We start from the raw sequence: 8,710 nt of genomic DNA, 5'->3' as shown, positions 1-8,710 counted from the left end.
GTGTACTGAAAGAAGACTGTACTGAAAGAAGACTGTACTGAAAGAAGTACTGTACTGAAAGAAGACTGTACTGAAAGAAGTACTGTACTGAAAGAAGTACTGTACTGAAAGAAGACTGTACTGAAAGAAGACTGTACTGAAAGAAGACTGTACTGGTATGGACATGTGATGTGTATGGATAAGGACAGTTGTGTAAAGAAGAGCTGGACACTTAATGCGGCTGGAACTTGCATAAGAGTAAGAAGACAAGAGACAAAGTGGTGAAGACAGATGTCAGACTGTGATCTTCACAGAGGAAATGACAAAGAGATGGAATGACAGACCACAACCTAAATTTCAACAATATACCCATTTGAAAAGCACCTAATATCTATTTTTCTGAAAATAGAAATAGAGGTAAAGTTAATAAGTTTTTTATTTTTTCAAAGTCTGTTTATATTTAAACTGAATATATTTAATGTTAAAAGTGGTATTTTAAACTGACAAACAGTTTAAATTTGAAATTTAAACTTTTAACAATAGTAATTTATATAATTACAAATTATTTAATTAGCAACATTTGGGCAATTTATGACACCACATTTCGATGGTTTCATTGCTAGGAGAGAATTTAAGAACATTGTATCACTGTTCATCAGTCTTTTACTATCAATCAATGATTATGAATAATGTATGAGATGATTGAACAATTTCTGCCTTTCATCTTTTTATTGGTATACCTTTATCACAGGTACCCCCTATCTGTTGTATATTAATGGGAAACTAACTGAACTAGAGGTGAGGAAACATCTCGACTGTGTGATAAATTTTGTCTCCTAACAAATTTGAAATAATTTACTAAGTTTCTAAAAACTGTTCAAAAGCAATAGTTTAACAGCAAAACAAAAGAATTTTTTATGTAAGTTTCACATGAATATCATCATCATCATCAGCAACATCTTCATCATCATCATCATCATTTAACGTCTACTTTTTTTTCTTGCACAGGTTGAATAGATATTCTACAGCTGGATGCCCTTCCTATTTCCAACCCTCACATGTTTTGAAGCAAAGTAATACTTCCTCATGGCCAGATATATTCTCACAGAATATTGGAGATGAATGACACTGCTTGTGTGACAGTGACACTTATTTACAACTATCACATGCTGTCAAAATAACACACACACATACAGATGTGTGTGTGTGTATGTGTGTGTGTGTGTGTGCGTTGTGTGTGCATGTGTGTGTGTGTGTGTGTGTGTGTGTGTACATACACACGCACACACAACAGATGTTTTTAAGTTTTCATCTCCCAAACCCACTCGCAAGTTATAGTAGAAGGCAGTTGCTCAAGGTGCCACACAGTGGAACTGAACTTGGAACCATGTGATTGGAAAGCAAATTTCTTCACATATAGCCATGCCTACACCTATATGTAAAATCAAAAATTCATTCACTCACTCAAATTCTTATGAACTTACATTTCACCCTTAATAGTAAAAAGGCTCCTATTCTTAACTTAGTCACTCCATCTGCTACAAGTAGTAACCAAATATTTCTCATATCACAACTTACTGTGGAAGATCACATTAGACAACATAGTATTAAATGTATCTAAACAGACCGGCTGGTCATAGTTGGAATGTCTCAGTACATTTGTTTGATCAGAACTGGCTTAGGATTAAACAAAAACAATCTATTTTGTATTTAATGAATCCACTCTCAGGCAGGTATTGAATTCCTTCCGTATTTCAACCAAGGATTCTCTCCACCAATGCTACAGGGCCTTTGTACTGCTTGTTAATTAAATTGTAATATATTAATTAATTTATTATTAATTATCAACTTAAGTGATGAGGATTCACAATGTAACAGCACATTATATTTATGTATTATATCGCACTTAGTGTAATTAGCTATATATCATTAACATCAGCAGTAGCAGCAGCAGCACCATTGATTTATGTATTCAATTTGATTATTATACAATTTAGATGCTGCCATTTATATGTTTCTGATCAAATATGTGCTTCCTCTTAATTCTTAATAATTGATAATCACAAATAATTATCAAATAAATAAAAAATTCCCTCCAACTTTTTATTGTTACTATGGTTACAGTCTAACATCAGTTCACATTTACTATTCTCTTGATTTGTACAATTAAAAACATTAATTCTGATTGGACACACTTTGAGAACTTACCACCGGTCATTGTTTCATAACAAAATACACCTATACAGCATTATTGTGATGGACATACAGTATAAAAAATGTACAGTTTTCTAGTACTCTTTTAATCTTTTACTTGTTTCAGTCATTTAACTGCAACCATGTTGGAGCAGCGCCTTTAGTCGAGCAAATCGACCCCAGGACTTATTCTTTGTAAGCCTAGTACTTATTCCATCGGCCTCTTTTTGCTGAACCGCTAAATTATGGGGACGTAAACATACCAGCATCGGTTGTCAAGTGAAGTTGAGGGAACAAACACAGACATACAAAACATATACACACACATACATATATGCATACATATATACAACGGGCTTCTTTCAGCTTCCGTCTACCAAATCCACTCACAAGGCTTTGGTCGGCCCGAGGCTATAGTAGAAGACACTTGCCGAAGGTGCCACACAGTGGGACTGAACCTGGAACCATGTGGTTGATAAGCAAGCTACTTACCACACAGCCACTCCTGCACCTATGAAAATCTCTTTAAATGTAATACGAATCTAACTGCTCCACTGAACTTGCATGGACACAGAGTAGTAAACTATATTGAGTCTGCAATATTCCTCATGTATGTTGACTCGTGCTGTAACCATTATCAAAATGGAACAAGTTGTCAAAGAAGAGGACCAAACTACTCCAATCACACATCAATATTAATTCAGTGAGGCAGTTGAACATTCTGACTCAGATCATAATACACTTCATTTATCTTCATATAACATATCAACATGTAATACAACATTAGTCATCATACGATTAAAAAAAAAAAAGACCTCCTTCAATCATGAATGACTATGGGATTGCTCCTAGAAAGTTCCCCTTCGAGGCACAAGTTCAAGCAAGATTGCTTGTGGAAGACCAGCAGTCACCCATGCATACCAGCCTCCCCTCTCCACATGACTGATGTTATCCAAGGCTAAGGCAAAGGCTGATACAGCTTGGCACCAGTGATGTCAACTCATTTCTACAGCTGAGTGAACTGGAGCAATGTGAAATAAAGTGTCTTGCTCAAGAACACAACACACAACCCGGTCAAGGAATCAAACTCACTACCTCATGATTTTAAGCCTGGTGTTCAAACTATTGAGCCATGCGCCTTCACATCGTCTTACTGTAGTACTGTAGTTCTTTTCTTATTACAGATTTGTCTGTGGAGGCGCAATGGCCCAGTGGTTAGGGCAGCAGACTCGCGGTCATAGGATCGTGGTTTCGATTCCCAGACCGGGTGTTGTGAGTGTTTATTGAGCGAAAACACCAAAAGCTCCGCAAGGCTCTGGGAGGGGATAGTGGCGAACCCTGCTGTACTCTTCCACCACAACTTTCTCTCACTCTTACTTCCTCTTTCTGTTGTGCCTGTAATTCAAAGGGTCAGCCTTGTCACACTGCGTCACGCTGAATATCCCCGAGAACTACATTAAGGGTACACGTGTCTGTGGAGTGCTCAGCCACTTGCATGTTAATTTCACGAGCAGGCTGTTCCGTTGATCGGATCAACTGGAACCCTCGACATCATAAGCGACGGAGTGCCAACAAAACACAGATTTGTCTTTTTTTTTTTACTGTAGCACTGTCTTATGTCTTACTGTAGTATTACTTTAATGTAACATCAAGACAGCAGTCCATCAAAGACTTTTAATGAATCCTTTTCATTAAGCACAATATCAACTTTCATAGGATAGAAGAATTTATTCCCAGTTCCCAGCATGTTGATGGTTGGACACTGACAAAATTTGAACTCAAAGCTTCATGCTTCACTGTTGTTGTTGCTATTGTTGTTGTTTAACCCCAGGTCATTTCTGACCTAGCAAACCCTATAATCAAGGGCATTTGAGTCCTGATCATCCTATCACTTCACATAAGCAATGCATAGGACAACATTATTCAATGTGACCCCTCAGTTTTCACAACAAGGCACAACTTGCGAAAGATTTGGCTGTTATTTCTAGCAAATAAAGCGATCATATTGTGGCTCCCTCAATGATTCGTTGTAGTAAGTGTTCCACTGTATCACTTTCTCCAATTTCCAATATTTATCTCTCTCTCTCTCTCTCTCTCTCTTTTAATTAATATAATATATAGTATTTTGCCAACCTATTTCTTCATCAGCCTTCTTCAAAACAGTCCATTGTCCTTAATGAAAAGATAGAGAGCTGCTGTTTATTTATATGATACTCTATTTGCAATGTCCTAAGGCAAAGAAACATGTACTTGACTTACTTCTCAGTTTACTGAAGTGGAAAATAGGTACCAGTGCCCATATTATCATAAAACAGTCTATACTGGGAGAAAAGGAGAAAACAAAAAATACATCTATCTGCATAATACCATTTCCAGTAATATTGTCCCATTCAAGCAATGCTAGCAACAGAGAGTATGAATAAATAGTCTCTAGCTTCTTCCTTTTGTGGAAAAGCAATCAATATATTGTTTAGATAAAGCCATACATTTCGGAATATTCGTACATATTCTAAAGATTCCTACATCCAGTAGAATGTAAATAATACTAACAAACCAAATTCTTCCTTTTGTTTTGTTTTGTTTTTTTTTTGTTTGATACTTAAAGCAACAATCACCAAAGTAGGTTTCCATTTTTTGTTCACACATATTTATCACATTTATATCATTATTTCACAAACAACAACTGAGCCTCTATGTGGTCATATGTTTTGTTAGAAATAGCAACCAAATTGCACTTGAGTTATATACCCATAGGAGCAAGAGTGGCTGTGTGGTAAGAAGTTTGCTTCCCAACCACATGGTTTCAGGTTCAATTCCATAGCATGGCACCTTGGACAGGTGTCTTCTACTATAGCCCCAGACCCATCAAGTAGATATAGTAGACAAAAATTGAAAGAAGCTCATCATGTGTGTTTTGTGTTTGTTTTGTGTTTATTCTCCTCTAATGTGTGACATCCAGTGTTGGTTTGTTAATGTTCCCATAAATTAGTGGTTCAGTATAAGAGACCAATGGAATAAGTAGCAGACTTTTAAAAAATAAGTCCTGGGGTCAATTCATTCAATTGAAGGCTTGCCCCAGCATAGGCACAGTTCAATGACTGAAAGAAGTAAAAGGTAAAAGAACTATCTTAAAAAAGGAAAGAGACATTTCATTATGAAGTAAATGATGAGGGCGATCACAGCTACAATGTTTTTGATCAAAGTCCACTCAAGAAGAGCTAACCAAGGGCTAAAAAAAAACCCCCACATACACACACACATACACACACACACACACACACATACACACACAGCCTTGGAATATTGCTTCAGTTTTGTAACTTACAAAATACCATCTCTGTGAAATCAGCACATACTAAAATATAATAAAATTTATTTTTAATGAAAAAAATAAAGAAAAAAGAAGAAAAAAAATCATTGGTTTGGGATTGATAATTTTGTAAGCAATAGAATATTGATGTTTGAATTCTGAAGAATTGAGCAAGTAGAATCAGACAAGTTGAAGCTTACATTGTCAGAAATCCACAGTTAGAGTCAATAAACAGTAAAGAAACTATATCTCTCTGCAGTTCATTATGTTAACACTATCTCATTTTAGCTAATTTCATTGGCCAGTTACAGCTAATATTGACTTCATTATCGCCCTAGTTACTGCTTTATCTGACCAATGAATGAACCACTGACAACTAATAGCTTTGATTGGCTCCACCAAATGTAGTAATATGACAGCAAAATGGTTTGGCAATTAAAGAGTTTAAAGAATTCATTTCCTCTCAACTGCACCTCATTTCTAATCCATCCCAAGTTAAATGATGTTGCTGTCTGTATTCCAGAGAACATGATAATCCCAGTAAATTGCAAACAAGAGTGTAATTTACCGGCAAGAAATTAGGAAATGTTTAAAGAAAAATCAGCAATGAAAATTACCAGCTCTGATATAAAAAGGGAGGTCAGGATAAGAGAGAAGTGAAGAGAGGTAGCCAGAGAATGTGTGGAAGGAAGAGGAGAGGTAAGGAGAGGTAACCATAGATTGTGTGGAAGGAAGAGGTGGTAAGGAGAGGTAGTAGTACATATTATATAAGAAATAGAGCCAAGGAGAAGAAAGAGATAGGAAAAGAAGAGTAAATTGTGTGTTAGGAAGAAGGGTGAGGACAGGGTAACAATAGATGTGTGTATAAGAAAGAAGTCAAAAGAGAAGTAACAATACATAGTGTAATAAGGAGAGGAAACAAAGAGAAGAAAGAGAATGTGGTTAAGAGAGAGGTAGCAGTAGAAGGTGCACCAAGGGGGGAGGTAAGGAGAGACATAGTAGAAGATGGTCCCAGGAGAGCAGAGAGAGAGAGAGAAAGGTGAGCACACATGTACCAGGAAAGATACTAGAGCAGATAAGTTATACAAAACACTTTAATGTAAATTGATTCCATGTAAATTGATTCCATGTAAATGTATATTTAGTGAGAGTCAACATAGTTAAATATACCCAACTTAATAAAGTAACACAGCCACCACAATTACAGCCTTATTGTAGTCTCATTACACTTACAGACTCACAAGTGACTGACTAATGCAGTCACAATCAGAAGTCAAAGCCTAACTACAGTCACAATCAGAAGTCACAGTCTTGCTACAGCCACAGTCTCACTATAGTCACACCTCTTTCACCACAGCCTCACTGTATGCAAACACTGCAGTCACAGTTTAACTAGTCACAGCCTTAAAACAATCGCAGCATTTCCAGTCACAACATTACTACAGTCATAGCCTCACTACGATCACAGTTTAATACAATCACAGCCTTACTAGTCACAGCTTTATCACAGTCACATCACTACAGTCACAGCCTCACTAGTCACAGCTTTACTACAGTCATGGCTTCAATACAATCACAGCTTCAGTACAATCACAGCATTACTAGTCACAAGTGCACTACAGTCACAACATTACTACATTCACAGTATTCTTTTCTACTCTAGGCACAAAACCCGAAATTTTTGTGGGGAGGGGAACCATTGATTTGAATTATCCCCAGCATGCAACTGGTACTTAATTTATCGACCCTGAAAGGATGAAAGGCAAAGTCGACCTCGGCAGAATTTGAACTCAGAACATAAAGTCAGACAAAATACCACTTAGCATTTCACCCAGCGTGCTAATGTTTCTTATTTCTTTATAGCCCACAAGGGCTAAACATAGAGGGGACAAACAAGGGCAGACAAATGGATTAAGTCGATTACATCGACCCCAGTGTGTAACTGGTACTTAATTTATCGACCCTGAAAGGATGAGAGGCAAAGTCGACCTCGGCAGAATTTGAACTCAGAACATAAAGACAGACAAAATACCATTTACCATTTCACCCAGCGTGCTAATGTTTCTGCCAGCTCGCCACCTTTAAAGATTGTTATAGAATCTCTTCTACTCTAGGCACAGAGCCTGAAATTTTGGGTGAGGGGGCCAGTCGATTACATTGACTCCAGTACGCAACTGGTAATTTATTTATCGACCTTGAAAAGATGAAAGGCTAAGTTGACCTTGGTGGAATTTGAACTCGGAACGTAAAGACAGACGAAATACCGCTAAGCATTTCAACTGGCATGCTAACGTTTCTACCAGCTCACTGCCTTACTACGTTCACAGTATTACTACAATTACAGTGTCACTACACTGTCAGCCTCACTATATGAACAACCACTATAGTCCAGACTTTCTATAGAAACAATATCACTGTAGTCACAGCCCTTTATTCTTTCTACCCTGGAAGGATTAAAAGCTAAGTTGATTTTGGTATAAATAAACTCAGAACATCACGACTAAATCCCACAAAGTATTCTGTCTGACAGACTAATGATTCCAACCATTTACCCGAAACCCATTTGACAGAATTTTGGATAAATTACCAAATCACTGTATTTCTAAAGATCAATGAATGCTAGAAAATTTGAATCTGCTAACAACGTTTTTGTTATTTTTATTTTACTGCTTTACACTTATTTTTATAGCACTTGCAGGGTGGGGTGGGGGCAGGGGTGGTGGCATGGGGTAACTGATTTCTCTTTTATATTTTACTTGTTTTAAACATTGGGCTGCAGTCATACTGGAGCACTGCCTCTAATACGTTTAAATACCCTCTAATACATTTTTTTTTTTCATTTTTTAAGTCTGGTACTTATTCTATCATTCTCTTTTGGTGAACCACTAAGTTATAGGTATGTAAGCAAACCAATGTGTGACAAGCTTGATAATTGTTAAGAGAGATATCTCTTAACATGAAACCAATGCTAGCCTGGTTAACTTACAAATAAAGTGTTAGTGAGTGAGAATGTGTGTGTGTGTGTACTGTGAAAATTAAAAAGGTAAAAAATTTAGAAAAATTTCATACCGGTGGCTAGCATGCGTAATAAAAGTCAATAGACTACATATTTTCATATATAGAAAGTGTATAATATTATACGCTTTTTATATGTGAAAGTATATATGTGTGTGTGTGTATATATATATATATATATATATATATATATATATATATATATATATATAT

General features: G+C 36.5%; 1 protein-coding gene across 1 annotated transcript in view; it reads right to left on the bottom strand.

The window, feature by feature from the left end:
* LOC106873829 (pleckstrin homology domain-containing family H member 1) overlaps positions 1-8,710 on the bottom strand; it is a 949,845-nt gene that overhangs the window by 611,422 nt on the left and 329,713 nt on the right. The window lies entirely within an intron of this gene.

This window comes from Octopus bimaculoides, chromosome 6, assembly GCF_001194135.2.
Source record: "Octopus bimaculoides isolate UCB-OBI-ISO-001 chromosome 6, ASM119413v2, whole genome shotgun sequence".
Lineage (NCBI taxonomy): Eukaryota > Metazoa > Mollusca > Cephalopoda > Octopoda > Octopodidae > Octopus > Octopus bimaculoides.
This window is presented reverse-complemented; position numbering and strand designations above follow the sequence as displayed.